Source organism: Hyperolius riggenbachi, chromosome 11, assembly GCF_040937935.1.
Source record: "Hyperolius riggenbachi isolate aHypRig1 chromosome 11, aHypRig1.pri, whole genome shotgun sequence".
Taxonomy (NCBI): Eukaryota; Metazoa; Chordata; class Amphibia; order Anura; family Hyperoliidae; genus Hyperolius; species Hyperolius riggenbachi.
Genome location: NC_090656.1, coordinates 4,106,760 through 4,132,653, shown reverse-complemented (window position 1 = coordinate 4,132,653; position 25,894 = coordinate 4,106,760). Strand labels below are relative to the sequence as shown.

Below are 25,894 nucleotides of genomic sequence, written 5' to 3'. Positions count from 1 at the left end.
GATGTGTGTCCTCCTGTTTCAGTGCACGGCATTGTCCTCTGCATTGTACAGATGTGTGTCCTCCTGTTTCAGTGCGCGGCATTGTCCTCTGCATTGTACAGATGTGTGTCCTCCTGTTTCAGTGCACGGCATTGTCCTCTGCATTGTACAGATGTGTGTCCTCCTGTTTCAGTGCACGGCATTGTCCTCTGCATTGTATAGATGTGTGTCCTCCTGTTTCAGTGCGCGGCATTGTCCTCTGCATTGTACAGATGTGTGTCCTCCTGTTTCAGTGTGCGGCACTGTCCTCTGCATTGTACAGATGTGTGTCCTCCTGTTTCAGTGCGCGGCATTGTCCTCTGCATTGTACAGATGTGTGTCCTCCTGTTTCAGTGTGCGGCATTGTCCTCTGCATTGTACAGATGTGTGTCCTCCTGTTTCAGTGCGCGGCACTGTCCTCTGCATTGTACAGATGTGTGTCCTCCTGTTTCAGTGCGCGGCATTGTCCTCTGCATTGTACAGATGTGTCCTCCTGTTTCAGTGTGCGGCATTGTCCTCTGCATTGTACAGATGTGTGTCCTCCTGTTTCAGTGTGCGGCATTGTCCTCTGCATTGTACAGATGTGTGTCCTCCTGTTTCAGTGCGCGGCATTGTCCTCTGCATTGTACAGATGTGTGTCCTCCTGTTTCAGTGTGCGGCATTGTCCTCTGCATTGTACAGATGTGTGTCCTCCTGTTTCAGTGCGCGGCACTGTCCTCTGCATTGTACAGATGTGTGTCCTCCTGTTTCAGTGCGCGGCATTGTCCTCTGCATTGTACAGATGTGTGTCCTCCTGTTTCAGTGCGCGGCATTGTCCTCTGCATTGTACAGATGTGTGTCCTCCTGTTTCAGTGTGCGGCACTGTCCTCTGCATTGTACAGATGTGTGTCCTCCTGTTTCAGTGCGCGGCACTGTCCTCTGCATTGTACAGATGTGTGTCCTCCTGTTTCAGTGCGCGGCATTGTCCTCTGCATTGTACAGATGTGTGTCCTCCTGTTTCAGTGCGCGGCATTGTCCTCTGCATTGTACAGATGTGTGTCCTCCTGTTTCAGTGTGCGGCACTGTCCTCTGCATTGTACAGATGTGTGTCCTCCTGTTTCAGTGTGCGGCACTGTCCTCTGCATTGTACAGATGTGTGTCCTCCTGTTTCAGTGTGCGGCACTGTCCTCTGCATTGTACAGATGTGTGTCCTCCTGTTTCAGTGTGCGGCATTGTCCTCTCCATTGTACAGATGTGTGTCCTCCTGTTTCAGTGCACGGCATTGTCCTCTGCATTGTACAGATGTGTGTCCTCCTGTTTCAGTGCACGGCATTGTCCTCTGCATTGTACAGATGTGTGTCCTCCTGTTTCAGTGCGCGGCATTGTCCTCTGCATTGTACAGATGTGTGTCCTCCTGTTTCAGTGCCCGGCATTGTCCTCTGCATTGTACAGATGTGTGTCCTCCTGTTTCAGTGTGCGGCATTGTCCTCTGCATTGTACAGATGTGTGTCCTCCTGTTTCAGTGCACGGCACTGTCCTCTGCATTATACAGATGTGTGTCCTCCTGTTTCAGTGTGCGGCACTGTCCTCTGCATTGTACAGATGTGTGTCCTCCTGTTTCAGTGCGCGGCATTGTCCTCTGCATTGTACAGATGTGTGTCCTCCTGTTTCAGTGTGCGGCATTGTCCTCTGCATTGTACAGATGTGTGTCCTCCTGTTTCAGTGCGCGGCATTGTCCTCTGCATTGTACAGATGTGTCCTCCTGTTTCAGTGCGCGGCATTGTCCTCTGCATTGTACAGATGTGTGTCCTCCTGTTTCAGTGTGCGGCACTGTCCTCTGCATTGTACAGATGTGTGTCCTCCTGTTTCAGTGTGCGGCATTGTCCTCTGCATTGTACAGATGTGTGTCCTCCTGTTTCAGTGCGCGGCATTGTCCTCTGCATTGTACAGATGTGTCCTCCTGTTTCAGTGCGCGGCATTGTCCTCTGCATTGTACAGATGTGTGTCCTCCTGTTTCAGTGCGCGGCATTGTCCTCTGCATTGTACAGATGTGTGTCCTCCTGTTTCAGTGCGCGGCACTGTCCTCTGCATTGTACAGATGTGTGTCCTCCTGTTTCAGTGTGCGGCACTGTCCTCTGCATTGTATAGATGTGTGTCCTCCTGTTTCAGTGCACGGCATTGTCCTCTGCATTGTACAGATGTGTGTCCTCCTGTTTCAGTGCGCGGCATTGTCCTCTGCATTGTACAGATGTGTGTCCTCCTGTTTCAGTGCACGGCATTGTCCTCTGCATTGTACAGATGTGTGTCCTCCTGTTTCAGTGCACGGCATTGTCCTCTGCATTGTACAGATGTGTGTCCTCCTGTTTCAGTGCGCGGCATTGTCCTCTGCATTGTACAGATGTGTGTCCTCCTGTTTCAGTGCACGGCATTGTCCTCTGCATTGTACAGATGTGTGTCCTCCTGTTTCAGTGTGCGGCACTGTCCTCTGCATTGTACAGATGTGTGTCCTCCTGTTTCAGTGCGCGGCACTGTCCTCTGCATTGTACAGATGTGTGTCCTCCTGTTTCAGTGTGCGGCATTGTCCTCTGCATTGTACAGATGTGTGTCCTCCTGTTTCAGTGTGCGGCACTGTCCTCTGCATTGTACAGATGTGTGTCCTCCTGTTTCAGTGCGCGGCATTGTCCTCTGCATTGTACAGATGTGTGTCCTCCTGTTTCAGTGCGCGGCATTGTCCTCTGCATTGTACAGATGTGTGTCCTCCTGTTTCAGTGTGCGGCATTGTCCTCTGCATTGTACAGATGTGTGTCCTCCTGTTTCAGTGTGCGGCACTGTCCTCTGCATTGTACAGATGTGTGTCCTCCTGTTTCAGTGCGCGGCATTGTCCTCTGCATTGTACAGATGTGTGTCCTCCTGTTTCAGTGTGCGGCACTGTCCTCTGCATTGTACAGATGTGTGTCCTCCTGTTTCAGTGCACGGCATTGTCCTCTGCATTGTCCTCTGCATTGTACAGATGTGTGTCCTCCTGTTTCAGTGCCCGGCATTGTCCTCTGCATTGTCCTCTGCATTGTACAGATGTGTGTCCTCCTGTTTCAGTGTGCGGCACTGTCCTCTGCATTGTACAGATGTGTGTCCTCCTGTTTCAGTGTGCGGCACTGTCCTCTGCATTGTACAGATGTGTGTCCTCCTGTTTCAGTGTGCGGCACTGTCCTCTGCATTGTACAGATGTGTGTCCTCCTGTTTCAGTGCGCGGCATTGTCCTCTGCATTGTACAGATGTGTGTCCTCCTGTTTCAGTGTGCGGCACTGTCCTCTGCATTGTACAGATGTGTGTCCTCCTGTTTCAGTGCGCGGCATTGTCCTCTGCATTGTACAGATGTGTGTCCTCCTGTTTCAGTGTGCGGCACTGTCCTCTGCATTGTACAGATGTGTGTCCTCCTGTTTCAGTGCACGGCATTGTCCTCTGCATTGTACAGATGTGTGTCCTCCTGTTTCAGTGCGCGGCATTGTCCTCTGCATTGTACAGATGTGTGTCCTCCTGTTTCAGTGCGCGGCACTGTCCTCTGCATTGTACAGATGTGTGTCCTCCTGTTTCAGTGCGCGGCATTGTCCTCTGCATTGTACAGATGTGTGTCCTCCTGTTTCAGTGCGCGGCACTGTCCTCTGCATTGTACAGATGTGTGTCCTCCTGTTTCAGTGCCCGGCATTGTCCTCTGCATTGTACAGATGTGTGTCCTCCTGTTTCAGTGCACGGCATTGTCCTCTGCATTGTACAGATGTGTCCTCCTGTTTCAGTGCACGGCATTGTCCTCTGCATTGTACAGATGTGTGTCCTCCTGTTTCAGTGCGCGGCACTGTCCTCTGCATTGTACAGATGTGTGTCCTCCTGTTTCAGTGCGCGGCATTGTCCTCTGCATTGTACAGATGTGTGTCCTCCTGTTTCAGTGCGCGGCACTGTCCTCTGCATTGTACAGATGTGTCCTCCTGTTTCAGTGCGCGGCATTGTCCTCTGCATTGTACAGATGTGTGTCCTCCTGTTTCAATGCGCGGCATTGTCCTCTGCATTGTACAGATGTGTCCTCCTGTTTCAGTGTGCGGCCTTGTCCTCTGCATTGTACAGATGTGTGTCCTCCTGTTTCAGTGCACGGCATTGTCCTCTGCATTGTACAGATGTGTGTCCTCCTGTTTCAGTGCACGGCATTGTCCTCTGCATTGTACAGATGTGTGTCCTCCTGTTTCAGTGTGCGGCATTGTCCTCTGCATTGTACAGATGTGTGTCCTCCTGTTTCAGTGCGCGGCATTGTCCTCTGCATTGTACAGATGTGTGTCCTCCTGTTTCAGTGCGCGGCATTGTCCTCTGCATTGTATAGATGTGTGTCCTCCTGTTTCAGTGCGCGGCATTGTCCTCTGCATTGTACAGATGTGTGTCCTCCTGTTTCAGTGTGCGGCATTGTCCTCTGCATTGTACAGATGTGTGTCCTCCTGTTTCAGTGCGCGGCATTGTCCTCTGCATTGTACAGATGTGTGTCCTCCTGTTTCAGTGCGCGGCATTGTCCTCTGCATTGTACAGATGTGTGTCCTCCTGTTTCAGTGTGCGGCACTGTCCTCTGCATTGTACAGATGTGTGTCCTCCTGTTTCAGTGCACGGCATTGTCCTCTGCATTGTACAGATGTGTGTCCTCCTGTTTCAGTGCGCGGCATTGTCCTCTGCATTGTACAGATGTGTGTCCTCCTGTTTCAGTGTGCGGCACTGTCCTCTGCATTGTACAGATGTGTGTCCTCCTGTTTCAGTGCGCGGCATTGTCCTCTGCATTGTACAGATGTGTGTCCTCCTGTTTCAGTGTGCGGCATTGTCCTCTGCATTGTACAGATGTGTGTCCTCCTGTTTCAGTGTGCGGCATTGTCCTCTGCATTGTACAGATGTGTGTCCTCCTGTTTCAGTGCGCGGCATTGTCCTCTGCATTGTACAGATGTGTGTCCTCCTGTTTCAGTGTGCGGCATTGTCCTCTGCATTGTACAGATGTGTGTCCTCCTGTTTCAGTGTGCGGCACTGTCCTCTGCATTGTACAGATGTGTGTCCTCCTGTTTCAGTGTGCGGCACTGTCCTCTGCATTGTACAGATGTGTGTCCTCCTGTTTCAGTGCGCGGCATTGTCCTCTGCATTGTACAGATGTGTCCTCCTGTTTCAGTGCGCGGCATTGTCCTCTGCATTGTACAGATGTGTGTCCTCCTGTTTCAGTGCGTGGCATTGTCCTCTGCATTGTACAGATGTGTGTCCTCCTGTTTCAGTGCCCGGCATTGTCCTCTGCATTGTACAGATGTGTGTCCTCCTGTTTCAGTGCGCGGCATTGTCCTCTGCATTGTACAGATGTGTGTCCTCCTGTTTCAGTGTGCGGCACTGTCCTCTGCATTGTACAGATGTGTGTCCTCCTGTTTCAGTGCACGGCATTGTCCTCTGCATTGTACAGATGTGTGTCCTCCTGTTTCAGTGCACGACATTGTCCTCTGCATTGTACAGATGTGTCCTCCTGTTTCAGTGCGCGGCATTGTCCTCTGCATTGTACAGATGTGTGTCCTCCTGTTTCAGTGCGCGGCATTGTCCTCTGCATTGTACAGATGTGTGTCCTCCTGTTTCAGTGTGCGGCACTGTCCTCTGCATTGTACAGATGTGTGTCCTCCTGTTTCAGTGTGCGGCATTGTCCTCTGCATTGTACAGATGTGTGTCCTCCTGTTTCAGTGTGCGGCACTGTCCTCTGCATTGTACAGATGTGTGTCCTCCTGTTTCAGTGCGCGGCATTGTCCTCTGCATTGTACAGATGTGTGTCCTCCTGTTTCAGTGTGCGGCACTGTCCTCTGCATTGTACAGATGTGTGTCCTCCTGTTTCAGTGCGTGGCATTGTCCTCTGCATTGTACAGATGTGTGTCCTCCTGTTTCAGTGTGCGGCACTGTCCTCTGCATTGTACAGATGTGTGTCCTCCTGTTTCAGTGTGCGGCATTGTCCTCTGCATTGTACAGATGTGTGTCCTCCTGTTTCAGTGTGCGGCACTGTCCTCTGCATTGTACAGATGTGTGTCCTCCTGTTTCAGTGCGCGGCATTGTCCTCTGCATTGTACAGATGTGTGTCCTCCTGTTTCAGTGTGCGGCATTGTCCTCTGCATTGTACAGATGTGTGTCCTCCTGTTTCAGTGCCCGGCATTGTCCTCTGCATTGTACAGATGTGTGTCCTCCTGTTTCAGTGCACGGCATTGTCCTCTGCATTGTACAGATGTGTGTCCTCCTGTTTCAGTGTGCGGCATTGTCCTCTGCATTGTATAGATGTGTGTCCTCCTGTTTCAGTGCCCGGCATTGTCCTCTGCATTGTATAGATGTGTGTCCTCCTGTTTCAGTGCACGGCATTGTCCTCTGCATTGTACAGATGTGTGTCCTCCTGTTTCAGTGCGTGGCATTGTCCTCTGCATTGTATAGATGTGTGTCCTCCTGTTTCAGTGCGCGGCACTGTCCTCTGCATTGTACAGATGTGTGTCCTCCTGTTTCAGTGCGCGGCATTGTCCTCTGCATTGTACAGATGTGTGTCCTCCTGTTTCAGTGCACGGCATTGTCCTCTGCATTGTACAGATGTGTGTCCTCCTGTTTCAGTGTGCGGCACTGTCCTCTGCATTGTACAGATGTGTGTCCTCCTGTTTCAGTGCGCGGCACTGTCCTCTGCATTGTACAGATGTGTGTCCTCCTGTTTCAGTGCACGGCATTGTCCTCTGCATTGTACAGATGTGTGTCCTCCTGTTTCAGTGTGCGGCACTGTCCTCTGCATTGTACAGATGTGTCCTCCTGTTTCAGTGCGCGGCATTGTCCTCTGCATTGCACAGATGTGTGTCCTCCTGTTTCAGTGCGCGGCATTGTCCTCTGCATTGTACAGATGTGTGTCCTCCTGTTTCAGTGTGCGGCACTGTCCTCTGCATTGTACAGATGTGTGTCCTCCTGTTTCAGTGTGCGGCACTGTCCTCTGCATTGTACAGATGTGTGTCCTCCTGTTTCAGTGCGCGGCACTGTCCTCTGCATTGTACAGATGTGTGTCCTCCTGTTTCAGTGCGCGGCATTGTCCTCTGCATTGTACAGATGTGTGTCCTCCTGTTTCAGTGTGCGGCACTGTCCTCTGCATTGTACAGATGTGTGTCCTCCTGTTTCAGTGTGCGGCACTGTCCTCTGCATTGTACAGATGTGTGTCCTCCTGTTTCAGTGCGCGGCATTGTCCTCTGCATTGTACAGATGTGTGTCCTCCTGTTTCAGTGTGCGGCACTGTCCTCTGCATTGTACAGATGTATGTCCTCCTGTTTCAGTGCGTGGCATTGTCCTCTGCATTGTACAGATGTGTGTCCTCCTGTTTCAGTGTGCGGCATTGTCCTCTGCATTGTACAGATGTGTGTCCTCCTGTTTCAGTGCACGGCATTGTCCTCTGCATTGTACAGATGTGTGTCCTCCTGTTTCAGTGTGCGGCATTGTCCTCTGCATTGTACAGATGTGTGTCCTCCTGTTTCAGTGCACGGCATTGTCCTCTGCATTGTACAGATGTGTGTCCTCCTGTTTCAGTGCGCGGCACTGTCCTCTGCATTGTACAGATGTGTGTCCTCCTGTTTCAGTGTGCGGCATTGTCCTCTGCATTGTACAGATGTGTGTCCTCCTGTTTCAGTGCACGGCATTGTCCTCTGCATTGTACAGATGTGTGTCCTCCTGTTTCAGTGCACGGCATTGTCCTCTGCATTGTACAGATGTGTGTCCTCCTGTTTCAGTGCGCGGCACTGTCCTCTGCATTGTACAGATGTGTGTCCTCCTGTTTCAGTGCGCGGCATTGTCCTCTGCATTGTACAGATGTGTGTCCTCCTGTTTCAGTGTGCGGCATTGTCCTCTGCATTGTACAGATGTGTGTCCTCCTGTTTCAGTGTGCGGCATTGTCCTCTGCATTGTACAGATGTGTGTCCTCCTGTTTCAGTGCGCGGCATTGTCCTCTGCATTGTACAGATGTGTGTCCTCCTGTTTCAGTGCACGACATTGTCCTCTGCATTGTACAGATGTGTGTCCTCCTGTTTCAGTGTGCGGCACTGTCCTCTGCATTGTACAGATGTGTGTCCTCCTGTTTCAGTGTGCGGCATTGTCCTCTGCATTGTATAGATGTGTGTCCTCCTGTTTCAGTGCCCGGCATTGTCCTCTGCATTGTACAGATGTGTGTCCTCCTGTTTCAGTGCACGACATTGTCCTCTGCATTGTACAGATGTGTGTCCTCCTGTTTCAGTGTGCGGCACTGTCCTCTGCATTGTACAGATGTGTGTCCTCCTGTTTCAGTGTGCGGCACTGTCCTCTGCATTGTACAGATGTGTGTCCTCCTGTTTCAGTGTGCGGCACTGTCCTCTGCATTGTACAGATGTGTGTCCTCCTGTTTCAGTGTGCGGCATTGTCCTCTGCATTGTACAGATGTGTGTCATCCTGTTTCAGTGCCCGGCATTGTCCTCTGCATTGTATAGATGTGTGTCCTCCTGTTTCAGTGCACGGCATTGTCCTCTGCATTGTACAGATGTGTGTCCTCCTGTTTCAGTGCACGACATTGTCCTCTGCATTGTACAGATGTGTGTCCTCCTGTTTCAGTGTGCGGCATTGTCCTCTGCATTATACAGATGTGTGTCCTCCTGTTTCAGTGTGCGGCATTGTCCTCTGCATTGTACAGATGTGTGTCCTCCTGTTTCAGTGTGCGGCATTGTCCTCTGCATTGTACAGATGTGTGTCCTCCTGTTTCAGTGCACGGCATTGTCCTCTGCATTGTACAGATGTGTGTCCTCCTGTTTCAGTGCGCGGCACTGTCCTCTGCATTGTACAGATGTGTGTCCTCCTGTTTCAGTGCGCGGCATTGTCCTCTGCATTGTATAGATGTGTGTCCTCCTGTTTCAGTGCATGGCATTGTCCTCTGCATTGTACAGATGTGTGTCCTCCTGTTTCAGTGCGCGGCATTGTCCTCTGCATTGTACAGATGTGTCCTCCTGTTTCAGTGTGCGGCACTGTCCTCTGCATTGTACAGATGTGTGTCCTCCTGTTTCAGTGCACGGCATTGTCCTCTGCATTGTACAGATGTGTGTCCTCCTGTTTCAGTGCACGACATTGTCCTCTGCATTGTACAGATGTGTCCTCCTGTTTCAGTGCGCGGCATTGTCCTCTGCATTGTACAGATGTGTGTCCTCCTGTTTCAGTGCGCGGCATTGTCCTCTGCATTGTACAGATGTGTGTCCTCCTGTTTCAGTGTGCGGCACTGTCCTCTGCATTGTACAGATGTGTGTCCTCCTGTTTCAGTGTGCGGCATTGTCCTCTGCATTGTACAGATGTGTGTCCTCCTGTTTCAGTGTGCGGCACTGTCCTCTGCATTGTACAGATGTGTGTCCTCCTGTTTCAGTGCGCGGCATTGTCCTCTGCATTGTACAGATGTGTGTCCTCCTGTTTCAGTGTGCGGCACTGTCCTCTGCATTGTACAGATGTGTGTCCTCCTGTTTCAGTGCGTGGCATTGTCCTCTGCATTGTACAGATGTGTGTCCTCCTGTTTCAGTGTGCGGCACTGTCCTCTGCATTGTACAGATGTGTGTCCTCCTGTTTCAGTGTGCGGCATTGTCCTCTGCATTGTACAGATGTGTGTCCTCCTGTTTCAGTGTGCGGCACTGTCCTCTGCATTGTACAGATGTGTGTCCTCCTGTTTCAGTGCGCGGCATTGTCCTCTGCATTGTACAGATGTGTGTCCTCCTGTTTCAGTGTGCGGCATTGTCCTCTGCATTGTACAGATGTGTGTCCTCCTGTTTCAGTGCCCGGCATTGTCCTCTGCATTGTACAGATGTGTGTCCTCCTGTTTCAGTGCACGGCATTGTCCTCTGCATTGTACAGATGTGTGTCCTCCTGTTTCAGTGTGCGGCATTGTCCTCTGCATTGTATAGATGTGTGTCCTCCTGTTTCAGTGCCCGGCATTGTCCTCTGCATTGTATAGATGTGTGTCCTCCTGTTTCAGTGCACGGCATTGTCCTCTGCATTGTACAGATGTGTGTCCTCCTGTTTCAGTGCGTGGCATTGTCCTCTGCATTGTATAGATGTGTGTCCTCCTGTTTCAGTGCGCGGCACTGTCCTCTGCATTGTACAGATGTGTGTCCTCCTGTTTCAGTGCGCGGCATTGTCCTCTGCATTGTACAGATGTGTGTCCTCCTGTTTCAGTGCACGGCATTGTCCTCTGCATTGTACAGATGTGTGTCCTCCTGTTTCAGTGTGCGGCACTGTCCTCTGCATTGTACAGATGTGTGTCCTCCTGTTTCAGTGCGCGGCACTGTCCTCTGCATTGTACAGATGTGTGTCCTCCTGTTTCAGTGCACGGCATTGTCCTCTGCATTGTACAGATGTGTGTCCTCCTGTTTCAGTGTGCGGCACTGTCCTCTGCATTGTACAGATGTGTGTCCTCCTGTTTCAGTGTGCGGCACTGTCCTCTGCATTGTACAGATGTGTGTCCTCCTGTTTCAGTGTGCGGCATTGTCCTCTGCATTGTACAGATGTGTCCTCCTGTTTCAGTGCGCGGCATTGTCCTCTGCATTGCACAGATGTGTGTCCTCCTGTTTCAGTGCGCGGCATTGTCCTCTGCATTGTACAGATGTGTGTCCTCCTGTTTCAGTGTGCGGCACTGTCCTCTGCATTGTACAGATGTGTGTCCTCCTGTTTCAGTGTGCGGCACTGTCCTCTGCATTGTACAGATGTGTGTCCTCCTGTTTCAGTGCGCGGCACTGTCCTCTGCATTGTACAGATGTGTGTCCTCCTGTTTCAGTGCGCGGCATTGTCCTCTGCATTGTACAGATGTGTGTCCTCCTGTTTCAGTGTGCGGCACTGTCCTCTGCATTGTACAGATGTGTGTCCTCCTGTTTCAGTGTGCGGCACTGTCCTCTGCATTGTACAGATGTGTGTCCTCCTGTTTCAGTGCGCGGCATTGTCCTCTGCATTGTACAGATGTGTGTCCTCCTGTTTCAGTGTGCGGCACTGTCCTCTGCATTGTACAGATGTATGTCCTCCTGTTTCAGTGCGTGGCATTGTCCTCTGCATTGTACAGATGTGTGTCCTCCTGTTTCAGTGTGCGGCATTGTCCTCTGCATTGTACAGATGTGTGTCCTCCTGTTTCAGTGCACGGCATTGTCCTCTGCATTGTACAGATGTGTGTCCTCCTGTTTCAGTGTGCGGCATTGTCCTCTGCATTGTACAGATGTGTGTCCTCCTGTTTCAGTGCACGGCATTGTCCTCTGCATTGTACAGATGTGTGTCCTCCTGTTTCAGTGCGCGGCACTGTCCTCTGCATTGTACAGATGTGTGTCCTCCTGTTTCAGTGTGCGGCATTGTCCTCTGCATTGTACAGATGTGTGTCCTCCTGTTTCAGTGCACGGCATTGTCCTCTGCATTGTACAGATGTGTGTCCTCCTGTTTCAGTGCACGGCATTGTCCTCTGCATTGTACAGATGTGTGTCCTCCTGTTTCAGTGCGCGGCACTGTCCTCTGCATTGTACAGATGTGTGTCCTCCTGTTTCAGTGCGCGGCATTGTCCTCTGCATTGTACAGATGTGTGTCCTCCTGTTTCAGTGTGCGGCATTGTCCTCTGCATTGTACAGATGTGTGTCCTCCTGTTTCAGTGTGCGGCATTGTCCTCTGCATTGTACAGATGTGTGTCCTCCTGTTTCAGTGCGCGGCATTGTCCTCTGCATTGTACAGATGTGTGTCCTCCTGTTTCAGTGCACGACATTGTCCTCTGCATTGTACAGATGTGTGTCCTCCTGTTTCAGTGTGCGGCACTGTCCTCTGCATTGTACAGATGTGTGTCCTCCTGTTTCAGTGTGCGGCATTGTCCTCTGCATTGTATAGATGTGTGTCCTCCTGTTTCAGTGCCCGGCATTGTCCTCTGCATTGTACAGATGTGTGTCCTCCTGTTTCAGTGCACGACATTGTCCTCTGCATTGTACAGATGTGTGTCCTCCTGTTTCAGTGTGCGGCACTGTCCTCTGCATTGTACAGATGTGTGTCCTCCTGTTTCAGTGTGCGGCACTGTCCTCTGCATTGTACAGATGTGTGTCCTCCTGTTTCAGTGTGCGGCACTGTCCTCTGCATTGTACAGATGTGTGTCCTCCTGTTTCAGTGTGCGGCATTGTCCTCTGCATTGTACAGATGTGTGTCATCCTGTTTCAGTGCCCGGCATTGTCCTCTGCATTGTATAGATGTGTGTCCTCCTGTTTCAGTGCACGGCATTGTCCTCTGCATTGTACAGATGTGTGTCCTCCTGTTTCAGTGCACGACATTGTCCTCTGCATTGTACAGATGTGTGTCCTCCTGTTTCAGTGTGCGGCATTGTCCTCTGCATTATACAGATGTGTGTCCTCCTGTTTCAGTGTGCGGCATTGTCCTCTGCATTGTACAGATGTGTGTCCTCCTGTTTCAGTGTGCGGCATTGTCCTCTGCATTGTACAGATGTGTGTCCTCCTGTTTCAGTGCACGGCATTGTCCTCTGCATTGTACAGATGTGTGTCCTCCTGTTTCAGTGCGCGGCACTGTCCTCTGCATTGTACAGATGTGTGTCCTCCTGTTTCAGTGCGCGGCATTGTCCTCTGCATTGTATAGATGTGTGTCCTCCTGTTTCAGTGCATGGCATTGTCCTCTGCATTGTACAGATGTGTGTCCTCCTGTTTCAGTGCGCGGCATTGTCCTCTGCATTGTACAGATGTGTCCTCCTGTTTCAGTGTGCGGCATTGTCCTCTGCATTGTACAGATGTGTGTCCTCCTGTTTCAGTGCACGGCATTGTCCTCTGCATTGTACAGATGTGTGTCCTCCTGTTTCAGTGCATGGCATTGTCCTCTGCATTGTACAGATGTGTCCTCCTGTTTCAGTGTGCGGCACTGTCCTCTGCATTGTACAGATGTGTGTCCTCCTGTTTCAGTGCACGGCATTGTCCTCTGCATTGTACAGATGTGTGTCCTCCTGTTTCAGTGCGCGGCATTGTCCTCTGCATTGTACAGATGTGTGTCCTCCTGTTTCAGTGTGCGGCATTGTCCTCTGCATTGTACAGATGTGTGTCCTCCTGTTTCAGTGCGCGGCATTGTCCTCTGCATTGTACAGATGTGTGTCCTCCTGTTTCAGTGTGCGGCCTTGTCCTCTGCATTGTACAGATGTGTGTCCTCCTGTTTCAGTGCACGGCATTGTCCTCTGCATTGTACAGATGTGTGTCCTCCTGTTTCAGTGCACGGCATTGTCCTCTGCATTGTACAGATGTGTGTCCTCCTGTTTCAGTGTGCGGCATTGTCCTCTGCATTGTACAGATGTGTGTCCTCCTGTTTCAGTGTGCGGCATTGTCCTCTGCATTGTACAGATGTGTGTCCTCCTGTTTCAGTGCGCGGCATTGTCCTCTGCATTGTACAGATGTGTGTCCTCCTGTTTCAGTGCACGACATTGTCCTCTGCATTGTACAGATGTGTGTCCTCCTGTTTCAGTGTGCGGCCTTGTCCTCTGCATTGTACAGATGTGTGTCCTCCTGTTTCAGTGCACGGCATTGTCCTCTGCATTGTACAGATGTGTGTCCTCCTGTTTCAGTGCACGGCATTGTCCTCTGCATTGTACAGATGTGTGTCCTCCTGTTTCAGTGTGTGGCATTGTCCTCTGCATTGTACAGATGTGTGTCCTCCTGTTTCAGTGTGCGGCATTGTCCTCTGCATTGTACAGATGTGTGTCCTCCTGTTTCAGTGCACGGCATTGTCCTCTGCATTGTACAGATGTGTGTCCTCCTGTTTCAGTGTGCGGCACTGTCCTCTGCATTGTACAGATGTGTGTCCTCCTGTTTCAGTGCACGGCATTGTCCTCTGCATTGTACAGATGTGTGTCCTCCTGTTTCAGTGTGCGGCACTGTCCTCTGCATTGTACAGATGTGTGTCCTCCTGTTTCAGTGCACGGCATTGTCCTCTGCATTGTACAGATGTGTGTCCTCCTGTTTCAGTGCGCGGCATTGTCCTCTGCATTGTACAGATGTGTGTCCTCCTGTTTCAGTGCACGGCACTGTCCTCTGCATTGTACAGATGTGTCCTCCTGTTTCAGTGCGCGGCATTGTCCTCTGCATTGTACAGATGTGTGTCCTCCTGTTTCAGTGCGCGGCACTGTCCTCTGCATTGTACAGATGTGTGTCCTCCTGTTTCAGTGCGCGGCATTGTCCTCTGCATTGTACAGATGTGTGTCCTCCTGTTTCAGTGTGCGGCACTGTCCTCTGCATTGTACAGATGTGTGTCCTCCTGTTTCAGTGCACGGCATTGTCCTCTGCATTGTACAGATGTGTGTCCTCCTGTTTCAGTGCGCGGCATTGTCCTCTGCATTGTACAGATGTGTGTCCTCCTGTTTCAGTGCACGGCACTGTCCTCTGCATTGTACAGATGTGTCCTCCTGTTTCAGTGCGCGGCATTGTCCTCTGCATTGTACAGATGTGTGTCCTCCTGTTTCAGTGCGCGGCACTGTCCTCTGCATTGTACAGATGTGTCCTCCTGTTTCAGTGCGCGGCATTGTCCTCTGCATTGTACAGATGTGTGTCCTCCTGTTTCAGTGCGCGGCACTGTCCTCTGCATTGTACAGATGTGTGTCCTCCTGTTTCAGTGCGCGGCATTGTCCTCTGCATTGTACAGATGTGTGTCCTCCTGTTTCAGTGCGCGGCATTGTCCTCTGCATTGTACAGATGTGTGTCCTCCTGTTTCAGTGTGCGGCATTGTCCTCTGCATTGTACAGATGTGTGTCCTCCTGTTTCAGTGCCCGGCATTGTCCTCTGCATTGTACAGATGTGTGTCCTCCTGTTTCAGTGCGCGGCATTGTCCTCTGCATTGTACAGATGTGTGTCCTCCTGTTTCAGTGTGCGGCACTGTCCTCTGCATTGTACAGATGTGTGTCCTCCTGTTTCAGTGCACGGCATTGTCCTCTGCATTGTACAGATGTGTGTCCTCCTGTTTCAGTGCACGGCATTGTCCTCTGCATTGTACAGATGTGTGTCCTCCTGTTTCAGTGTGCGGCACTGTCCTCTGCATTGTACAGATGTGTGTCCTCCTGTTTCAGTGCGCGGCATTGTCCTCTGCATTGTACAGATGTGTGTCCTCCTGTTTCAGTGCACGGCATTGTCTTCTGCATTGTACAGATGTGTGTCCTCCTGTTTCAGTGTGCGGCACTGTCCTCTGCATTGTACAGATGTGTGTCCTCCTGTTTCAGTGCACGGCATTGTCCTCTGCATTGTACAGATGTGTGTCCTCCTGTTTCAGTGCGCGGCATTGTCCTCTGCATTGTACAGATGTGTGTCCTCCTGTTTCAGTGTGCGGCATTGTCCTCTGCATTGTACAGATGTGTGTCCTCCTGTTTCAGTGCCCGGCATTGTCCTCTGCATTGTACAGATGTGTGTCCTCCTGTTTCAGTGCACGGCATTGTCCTCTGCATTGTACAGATGTGTGTCCTCCTGTTTCAGTGTGCGGCATTGTCCTCTGCATTGTACAGATGTGTGTCCTCCTGTTTCAGTGCCCGGCACTGTCCTCTGCATTGTACAGATGTGTGTCCTCCTGTTTCAGTGCCCGGCATTGTCCTCTGCATTGTACAGATGTGTCCTCTTGTTTCAGTGCACGGCATTGTCCTCAGCATTGTACAGATGTGTGTCCTCCTGTTTCAGTGCACGGCATTGTCCTCTGCATTGTACAGATGTGTGTCCTCCTGTTTCAGTGCACGGCATTGTCCTCTGCATTGTACAGATGTGTGTCCTCCTGTTTCAGTGCACGGCACTGTCCTCTGCATTGTACAGATGTGTGTCCTCCTGTTTCAGTGCGCGGCATTGTCCTCTGCATTGTACAGATGTGTGTCCTCTTGTTTCAGTGCGCGGCATTGTCCTCTGCATTGTATAGATGTGTGTCCTCCTGTTTCAGTGCACGACATTGTCCTCTGCATTGTACAGATGTGTGTCCTCCTGTTTCAGTGCGCGGCATTGTCCTCAGCATTGTACAGATGTGTCCTCTTGTTTCAGTGCGCGGCATTGTCCTCTGCATTGTACAGATGTGTGTCCTCCTGTTTCAGTGTGCGGCATTGTCCTCTGCATTGTACAGATGTGTGTCCTCCTGTTTCAGTGTGCGGCATTGTCCTCTGCATTGTACAGATGTGTGTCCTCCTGTTTCAGTGCGCGGCCTTGTCCTCTGCATTGTACAGATGTGTGTCCTCCTGTTTCAGTGTGCGGCATTGTCCTCAGCATTGTACAGATGTGTCCTCCTGTTTCAGTGTGCGGCACTGTCCTCTGCATTGTACAGATGTGTGTCCTCCTGTTTCAGTGTGCGGCATTGTCCTCAGCATTGTACAGATGTGTCCTCCTGTTTCAGTGTGCGGCACTGTCCTCTGCATTGTACAGATGTGTGTCCTCCTGTTTCAGTGCACGGCATTGTCCTCTGCATTGTACAGATGTGTGTCCTCCTGTTTCAGTGCGCGGCATTGTCCTCTGCATTGTACAGATGTGTCCTCCTGTTTCAGTGTGCGGCATTGTCCTCTGCATTGTACAGATGTGTGTCCTCCTGTTTCAGTGCACGGCATTGTCCTCTGCATTGTACAGATGTGTGTCCTCCTGTTTCAGTGTGCGGCATTGTCCTCTGCATTGTACAGATGTGTGTCCTCCTGTTTCAGTGTGCGGCATTGTCCTCTGCATTGTACAGATGTGTGTCCTCCTGTTTCAGTGCGCGGCATTGTCCTCTGCATTGTACAGATGTGTGTCCTCCTGTTTCAGTGCACGGCATTGTCCTCTGCATTGTACAGATGTGTGTCCTCCTGTTTCAGTGCACGGCATTGTCCTCTGCATTGTACAGATGTGTGTCCTCCTGTTTCAGTGTGCGGCATTGTCCTCTGCATTGTACAGATGTGTGTCCTCCTGTTTCAGTGCACGGCATTGTCCTCTGCATTGTACAGATGTGTGTCCTCCTGTTTCAGTGCACGGCATTGTCCTCTGCATTGTACAGATGTGTGTCCTCCTGTTTCAGTGCACGGCATTGTCCTCTGCATTGTACAGATGTGTGTCCTCCTGTTTCAGTGCACGGCATTGTCCTCTGCATTGTACAGATGTGTGTCCTCCTGTTTCAGTGCACGGCATTGTCCTCTGCATTGTACAGATGTGTGTCCTCCTGTTTCAGTGTGCGGCATTGTCCTCTGCATTGTACAGATGTGTGTCCTCCTGTTTCAGTGCGCGGCATTGTCCTCTGCATTGTATAGATGTGTGTCCTCCTGTTTCAGTGCGCGGCATTGTCCTCTGCATTGTACAGATGTGTGTCCTCCTGTTTCAGTGCGCGGCATTGTCCTCTGCATTGTACAGATGTGTGTCCTCCTGTTTCAGTGCACGGCATTGTCCTCTGCATTGTACAGATGTGTGTCCTCCTGTTTCAGTGCACGGCATTGTCCTCTGCATTGTACAGATGTGTGTCCTCCTGTTTCAGTGCGCGGCATTGTCCTCTGCATTGTACAGATGTGTGTCCTCCTGTTTCAGTGCGCGGCATTGTCCTCTGCATTGTATAGATGTGTGTCCTCCTGTTTCAGTGCGCGGCATTGTCCTCTGCATTGTACAGATGTGTGTCCTCCTGTTTCAGTGCGCGGCATTGTCCTCTGCATTGTACAGATGTGTGTCCTCCTGTTTCAGTGCCCGGCATTGTCCTCTGCATTGTACAGATGTGTGTCCTCCTGTTTCAGTGCACGGCACTGTCCTCTGCATTGTACAGATGTGTGTCCTCCTGTTTCAGTGCGCGGCATTGTCCTCTGCATTGTACAGATGTGTGTCCTCCTGTTTCAGTGCACGGCATTGTCCTCTGCATTGTACAGATGTGTGTCCTCCTGTTTCAGTGCGCGGCATTGTCCTCTGCATTGTACAGATGTGTGTCCTCCTGTTTCAGTGCGCGGCATTGTCCTCTGCATTGTACAGATGTGTGTCCTCCTGTTTCAGTGCCCGGCATTGTCCTCTGCATTGTACAGATGTGTGTCCTCCTGTTTCAGTGCACGGCATTGTCCTCTGCATTGTACAGATGTGTCCTCCTGTTTCAGTGCGCGGCATTGTCCTCTGCATTGTACAGATGTGTGTCCTCCTGTTTCAGTGCCCGGCATTGTCCTCTGCATTGTACAGATGTGTGTCCTCCTGTTTCAGTGCACGGCATTGTCCTCTGCATTGTACAGATGTGTGTCCTCCTGTTTCAGTGCACGGCATTGTCCTCTGCATTGTACAGATGTGTGTCCTCCTGTTTCAGTGTGCGGCACTGTCCTCTGCATTGTACAGATGTGTGTCCTCCTGTTTCAGTGTGCGGCATTGTCCTCTGCATTGTACAGATGTGTGTCCTCCTGTTTCAGTATGCGGCATTGTCCTCTGCATTGTACAGATGTGTGTCCTCCTGTTTCAGTGCACGGCATTGTCCTCTGCATTGTACAGATGTGTGTCCTCCTGTTTCAGTGCGCGGCATTGTCCTCTGCATTGTACAGATGTGTGTCCTCCTGTTTCAGTGCGCGGCATTGTCCTCTGCATTGTACAGATGTGTGTCCTCCTGTTTCAGTGCCCGGCATTGTCCTCTGCATTGTACAGATGTGTGTCCTTCTGTTTCAGTGCACGGCATTGTCCTCTGCATTGTACAGATGTGTGTCCTCCTGTTTCAGTGCGCGGCATTGTCCTCTGCATTGTACAGATGTGTGTCCTTCTGTTTCAGTGCCCGGCATTGTCCTCTGCATTGTACAGATGTGTGTCCTTCTGTTTCAGTGCCCGGCATTGTCCTCTGCATTGTACAGATGTGTGTCCTCCTGTTTCAGTGCGCGGCATTGTCCTCTGCATTGTACAGATGTGTGTCCTTCTGTTTCAGTGCACGGCATTGTCCTCTGCATTGTACAGATGTGTGTCCTCCTGTTTCAGTGCGCGGCATTGTCCTCTGCATTGTACAGATGTGTGTCCTTCTGTTTCAGTGCACGGCATTGTCCTCTGCATTGTACAGATGTGTGTCCTCCTGTTTCAGTGTGCGGCATTGTCCTCTGCATTGTACAGATGTGTGTCCTCCTGTTTCAGTGCACGGCATTTTCCTCTGCATTGTACAGATGTGTGTCCTTCTGTTTCAGTGCACGGCATTGTCCTCTGCATTGTACAGATGTGTGTCCTCCTGTTTCAGTGCGCGGCATTGTCCTCTGCATTGTACAGATGTGTGTCCTTCTGTTTCAGTGCACGGCATTGTCCTCTGCATTGTACAGATGTGTGTCCTCCTGTTTCAGTGCGCGGCATTGTCCTCTGCATTGTACAGATGTGTGTCCTCCTGTTTCAGTGCACGGCATTGTCCTCTGCATTGTACAGATGTGTGTCCTCCTGTTTCAGTGTGCGGCACTGTCCTCTGCATTGTACAGATGTGTGTCCTCCTGTTTCAGTGCGCGGCATTGTCCTCTGCATTGTACAGATGTGTGTCCTCCTGTTTCAGTGCGCGGCATTGTCCTCTGCATTGTACAGATGTGTGTCCTCCTGTTTCAGTGCACGGCATTGTCCTCTGCATTGTACAGATGTGTGTCCTCCTGTTTCAGTGCACGGCATTGTCCTCTGCATTGTACAGATGTGTGTCCTCCTGTTTCAGTGTGCGGCATTGTCCTCTGCATTGTACAGATGTGTGTCCTCCTGTTTCAGTGCACGGCATTGTCCTCTGCATTGTACAGATGTGTGTCCTCCTGTTTCAGTGCGCGGCATTGTCCTCTGCATTGTACAGATGTGTGTCCTCCTGTTTCAGTGTGCGGCATTGTCCTCTGCATTGTACAGATGTGTGTCCTCCTGTTTCAGTGTGCGGCATTGTCCTCTGCATTGTACAGATGTGTGTCCTCCTGTTTCAGTGTGCGGCATTGTCCTCTGCATTGTACAGATGTGTGTCCTCCTGTTTCAGTGTGCGGCATTGTCCTCTGCATTGTACAGATGTGTGTCCTCCTGTTTCAGTGCGCGGCACTGTCCTCTGCATTGTACAGATGTGTGTCCTCCTGTTTCAGTGCCCGGCATTGTCCTCTGCATTGTACAGATGTGTGTCCTCCTGTTTCACTGCCCGGCACTGTCCTCTGCATTGTACAGATGTGTGTCCTCCTGTTTCAGTGTGCGGCACTGTCCTCTGCATTGTACAGATGTGTGTCCTCCTGTTTCAGTGCACGGCATTGTCCTTTGCATTGTACAGATGTGTGTCCTCCTGTTTCAGTGCGCGGCATTGTCCTCTGCATTGTACAGATGTGTGTCCTCCTGTTTCAGTGTGCGGCACTGTCCTCTGCATTGTACAGATGTGTGTCCTCCTGTTTCAGTGTGCGGCATTGTCCTCTGCATTGTACAGATGTGTGTCCTCCTGTTTCAGTGCGCGGCATTGTCCTCTGCATTGTACAGATGTGTGTCCTCCTGTTTCAGTGCACGGCATTGTCCTCTGCATTGTACAGATGTGTGTCCTCCTGTTTCAGTGTGCGGCATTGTCCTCTGCATTGTACAGATGTGTGTCCTCCTGTTTCAGTGTGCGGCATTGTCCTCTGCATTGTACAGATGTGTGTCCTCCTGTTTCAGTGCACGGCACTGTCCTCTGCATTGTACAGATGTGTGTCCTCCTGTTTCAGTGCACGGCACTGTCCTCTGCATTGTACAGATGTGTGTCCTCCTGTTTCAGTGTGCGGCATTGTCCTCTGCATTGTACAGATGTGTGTCCTCCTGTTTCAGTGTGCGGCATTGTCCTCTGCATTGTACAGATGTGTGTCCTCCTGTTTCAGTGCACGGCATTGTCCTCTGCATTGTACAGATGTGTGTCCTTCTGTTTCAGTGCACGGCATTGTCCTCTGCATTGTACAGATGTGTGTCCTCCTGTTTCAGTGCGCGGCATTGTCCTCTGCATTGTACAGATGTGTGTCCTTCTGTTTCAGTGCACGGCATTGTCCTCTGCATTGTACAGATGTGTGGCCTCCTGTTTCAGTGCACGGCATTTTCCTCTGCATTGTACAGATGTGTGTCCTTCTGTTTCAGTGCACGGCATTGTCCTCTGCATTGTACAGATGTGTGTCCTCCTGTTTCAGTGCGCGGCATTGTCCTCTGCATTGTACAGATGTGTGTCCTTCTGTTTCAGTGCACGGCATTGTCCTCTGCATTGTACAGATGTGTGTCCTCCTGTTTCAGTGCGCGGCATTGTCCTCTGCATTGTACAGATGTGTGTCCTCCTGTTTCAGTGTGCGGCACTGTCCTCTGCATTGTACAGATGTGTGTCCTCCTGTTTCAGTGCGCGGCATTGTCCTCTGCATTGTACAGATGTGTGTCCTCCTGTTTCAGTGCGCGGCATTGTCCTCTGCATTGTACAGATGTGTGTCCTCCTGTTTCAGTGCACGGCATTGTCCTCTGCATTGTACAGATGTGTGTCCTCCTGTTTCAGTGCGCGGCATTGTCCTCTGCATTGTACAGATGTGTGTCCTCCTGTTTCAGTGTGCGGCATTGTCCTCTGCATTGTACAGATGTGTGTCCTCCTGTTTCAGTGCGCGGCATTGTCCTCTGCATTGTACAGATGTGTGTCCTCCTGTTTCAGTGCACGGCATTGTCCTCTGCATTGTACAGATGTGTGTCCTCCTGTTTCAGTGTGCGGCACTGTCCTCTGCATTGTACAGATGTGTGTCCTCCTGTTTCAGTGCGCGGCATTGTCCTCTGCATTGTACAGATGTGTGTCCTCCTGTTTCAGTGCGCGGCATTGTCCTCTGCATTGTACAGATGTGTGTCCTCCTGTTTCAGTGCACGGCATTGTCCTCTGCATTGTACAGATGTGTGTCCTCCTGTTTCAGTGCACGGCATTGTCCTCTGCATTGTACAGATGTGTGTCCTCCTGTTTCAGTGTGCGGCATTGTCCTCTGCATTGTACAGATGTGTGTCCTCCTGTTTCAGTGCACGGCATTGTCCTCTGCATTGTACAGATGTGTGTCCTCCTGTTTCAGTGCGCGGCATTGTCCTCTGCATTGTACAGATGTGTGTCCTCCTGCTTCAGTGTGCGGCATTGTCCTCTGCATTGTACAGATGTGTGTCCTCCTGTTTCAGTGTGCGGCATTGTCCTCTGCATTGTACAGATGTGTGTCCTCCTGTTTCAGTGTGCGGCATTGTCCTCTGCATTGTACAGATGTGTGTCCTCCTGTTTCAGTGTGCGGCATTGTCCTCTGCATTGTACAGATGTGTGTCCTCCTGTTTCAGTGCGCGGCACTGTTCTCTGCATTGTACAGATGTGTGTCCTCCTGTTTCAGTGCCCGGCATTGTCCTCTGCATTGTACAGATGTGTGTCCTCCTGTTTCACTGCCCGGCACTGTCCTCTGCATTGTACAGATGTGTGTCCTCCTGTTTCAGTGCACGGCATTGTCCTCTGCATTGTACAGATGTGTGTCCTCCTGTTTCAGTGCACGGCATTGTCCTCTGCATTGTACAGATGTGTGTCCTCCTGTTTCAGTGCACGGCATTGTCCTCTGCATTGTACAGATGTGTGTCCTCCTGTTTCAGTGTGCGGCATTGTCCTCTGCATTGTACAGATGTGTGTCCTCCTGTTTCAGTGTGCGGCATTGTCCTCTGCATTGTACAGATGTGTGTCCTCCTGTTTCAGTGCACGGCACTGTCCTCTGCATTGTACAGATGTGTGTCCTCCTGTTTCAGTGCACGGCACTGTCCTCTGCATTGTACAGATGTGTGTCCTCCTGTTTCAGTGTGCGGCATTGTCCTCTGCATTGTACAGATGTGTGTCCTCCTGTTTCAGTGTGCGGCATTGTCCTCTGCATTGTACAGATGTGTGTCCTCCTGTTTCAGTGTGCGGCATTGTCCTCTGCATTGTATAGATGTGTGTCCTCCTGTTTCAGTGTGCGGCATTGTCCTCTGCATTGTACAGATGTGTGTCCTCCTGTTTCAGTGTGCGGCATTGTCCTCTGCATTGTACAGATGTGTGTCCTCCTGTTTCAGTGTGCGGCATTGTCCTCTGCATTGTACAGATGTGTGTCCTCCTGTTTCAGTGTGCGGCATTGTCCTCTGCATTGTACAGATGTGTGTCCTCCTGTTTCAGTGCGTGGCATTGTCCTCTGCATTGTACAGATGTGTGTCCTCCTGTTTCAGTGTGCGGCATTGTCCTCTGCATTGTACAGATGTGTGTCCTCCTGTTTCAGTGCGCGGCATTGTCCTCTGCATTGTACAGATGTGTGTCCTCCTGTTTCAGTGCCCGGCATTGTCCTCTGCATTGTACAGATGTGTGTCCTCCTGTTTCAGTGCGCGGCATTGTCCTCTGCATTGTACAGATGTGTGTCCTCCTGTTTCAGTGCACGGCATTGTCCTCTGCATTGTATAGATGTGTGTCCTCCTGTTTCAGTGCCCGGCATTGTCCTCTGCATTGTATAGATGTGTGTCCTCCTGTTTCAGTGCCCGGCATTGTCCTCTGCATTGTACAGATGTGTGTCCTCCTGTTTCAGTGCCCGGCATTGTCCTCTGCATTGTATAGATGTGTGTCCTCCTGTTTCAGTGTGCGGCACTGTCCTCTGCATTGTATAGATGTGTGTCCTCCTGTTTCAGTGCCCGGCATTGTCCTCTGCATTGTACAGATGTGTCCTCCTGTTTCAGTGTGCGGCATTGTCCTCTGCATTGTACAGATGTGTGTCCTCCTGTTTCAGTGTGCGGCATTGTCCTCTGCATTGTACAGATGTGTGTCCTCCTGTTTCAGTGCACGGCATTGTCCTCTGCATTGTACAGATGTGTGTCCTCCTGTTTCAGTGCGTGGCATTGTCCTCTGCATTGTACAGATGTGTCCTCCTGTTTCAGTGCACGGCATTGTCCTCTGCATTGTACAGATGTGTGTCCTCCTGTTTCAGTGCGTGGCATTGTCCTCTGCATTGTACAGATGTGTGTCCTCCTGTTTCAGTGCACGGCATTGTCCTCTGCATTGTATAGATGTGTGTCCTCCTGTTTCAGTGCCCGGCATTGTCCTCTGCATTGTATAGATGTGTGTCCTCCTGTTTCAGTGTGCGGCATTGTCCTCTGCATTGTACAGATGTGTGTCCTCCTGTTTCAGTGTGCGGCATTGTCCTCTGCATTGTACAGATGTGTGTCCTCCTGTTTCAGTGTGCGGCATTGTCCTCTGCATTGTACAGATGTGTGTCCTCCTGTTTCAGTGCGCGGCATTGTCCTCTGCATTGTATAGATGTGTGTCCTCCTGTTTCAGTGTGCGGCATTGTCCTCTGCATTGTACAGATGTGTGTCCTCCTGTTTCAGTGCACGGCATTGTCCTCTGCATTGTACAGATGTGTGTCCTCCTGTTTCAGTGCGTGGCATTGTCCTCTGCATTGTACAGATGTGTCCTCCTGTTTCAGTGCGCGGCATTGTCCTCTGCATTGTACAGATGTGTGTCCTCCTGTTTCAGTGCCCGGCACTGTCCTCTGCATTGTACAGATGTGTGTCCTCCTGTTTCAGTGCGCGGCCTTGTCCTCTGCATTGTACAGATGTGTGTCCTCCTGTTTCAGTGTGCGGCATTGTCCTCTGCATTGTACAGATGTGTGTCCTCCTGTTTCAGTGTGCGGCATTGTCCTCTGCATTGTACATATGTGTGTCCTCCTGTTTCAGTGTGCGGCATTGTCCTCTGCATTGTACAGATGTGTGTCCTCCTGTTTCAGTGCCCGGCACTGTCCTCTGCATTGTACAGATGTGTGTCCTCCTGTTTCAGTGCACGGCATTGTCCTCTGCATTGTACAGATGTGTGTCCTCCTGTTTCAGTGCGCGGCATTGTCCTCTGCATTGTACAGATGTGTGTCCTCCTGTTTCAGTGCCCGGCACTGTCCTCTGCATTGTACAGATGTGTGTCCTCCTGTTTCAGTGCACGGCATTGTCCTCTGCATTGTACAGATGTGTGTCCTCCTGTTTCAGTGCGCGGCATTGTCCTCTGCATTGTACAGATGTGTGTCCTCCTGTTTCAGTGTGCGGCATTGTCCTCTGCATTGTACAGATGTGTCCTCCTGTTTCAGTGCGCGGCATTGTCCTCTGCATTGTACAGATGTGTGTCCTCCTGTTTCAGTGTGCGGCATTGTCCTCTGCATTGTACAGATGTGTGTCCTCCTGTTTCAGTGTGCGGCATTGTCCTCTGCATTGTACAGATGTGTGTCCTCCTGTTTCAGTGCACGGCATTGTCCTCTGCATTGTACATATGTGTGTCCTCCTGTTTCAGTGCGTGGCATTGTCCTCTGCATTGTATAGATGTGTGTCCTCCTGTTTCAGTGCCCGGCATTGTCCTCTGCATTGTACAGATGTGTGTCCTCCTGTTTCAGTGCGCGGCATTGTCCTCTGCATTGTACAGATGTGTGTCCTCCTGTTTCAGTGCCCGGCATTGTCCTCTGCATTGTATAGATGTGTGTCCTCCTGTTTCAGTGCGCGGCATTGTCCTCTGCATTGTACAGATGTGTGTCCTCCTGTTTCAGTGCGCGGCATTGTCCTCTGCATTGTACAGATGTGTGTCCTCCTGTTTCAGTGCGCGGCATTGTCCTCTGCATTGTACAGATGTGTGTCCTCCTGTTTCAGTGCGTGGCATTGTCCTCTGCATTGTATAGATGTGTGTCCTCCTGTTTCAGTGCACGGCATTGTCCTCTGCATTGTACAGATGTGTGTCCTCCTGTTTCAGTGCGCGGCATTGTCCTCTGCATTGTATAGATGTGTGTCCTCCTGTTTCAGTGCGCGGCATTGTCCTCTGCATTGTACAGATGTGTGTCCTCCTGTTTCAGTGCGCGGCATTGTCCTCTGCATTGTACAGATGTGTGTCCTCCTGTTTCAGTGCGCGGCATTGTCCTCTGCATTGTACAGATGTGTGTCCTCCTGTTTCAGTG

At 51.0% G+C, this 25,894-nt stretch overlaps 1 protein-coding gene and 1 long non-coding RNA gene across 3 annotated transcripts in view; one reads left to right on the top strand and one right to left on the bottom strand.

The window, feature by feature from the left end:
• The window catches only part of LOC137538725 (uncharacterized), a 221,490-nt gene that overhangs the window by 142,928 nt on the left and 52,668 nt on the right, over nt 1-25,894 (bottom strand). The window lies entirely within an intron of this gene.
• LOC137538724 (adhesion G-protein coupled receptor G1-like) overlaps nt 1-25,894 on the top strand; it is a 140,091-nt gene that overhangs the window by 70,828 nt on the left and 43,369 nt on the right. The gene's annotated exons all lie outside the window — the stretch shown is intronic.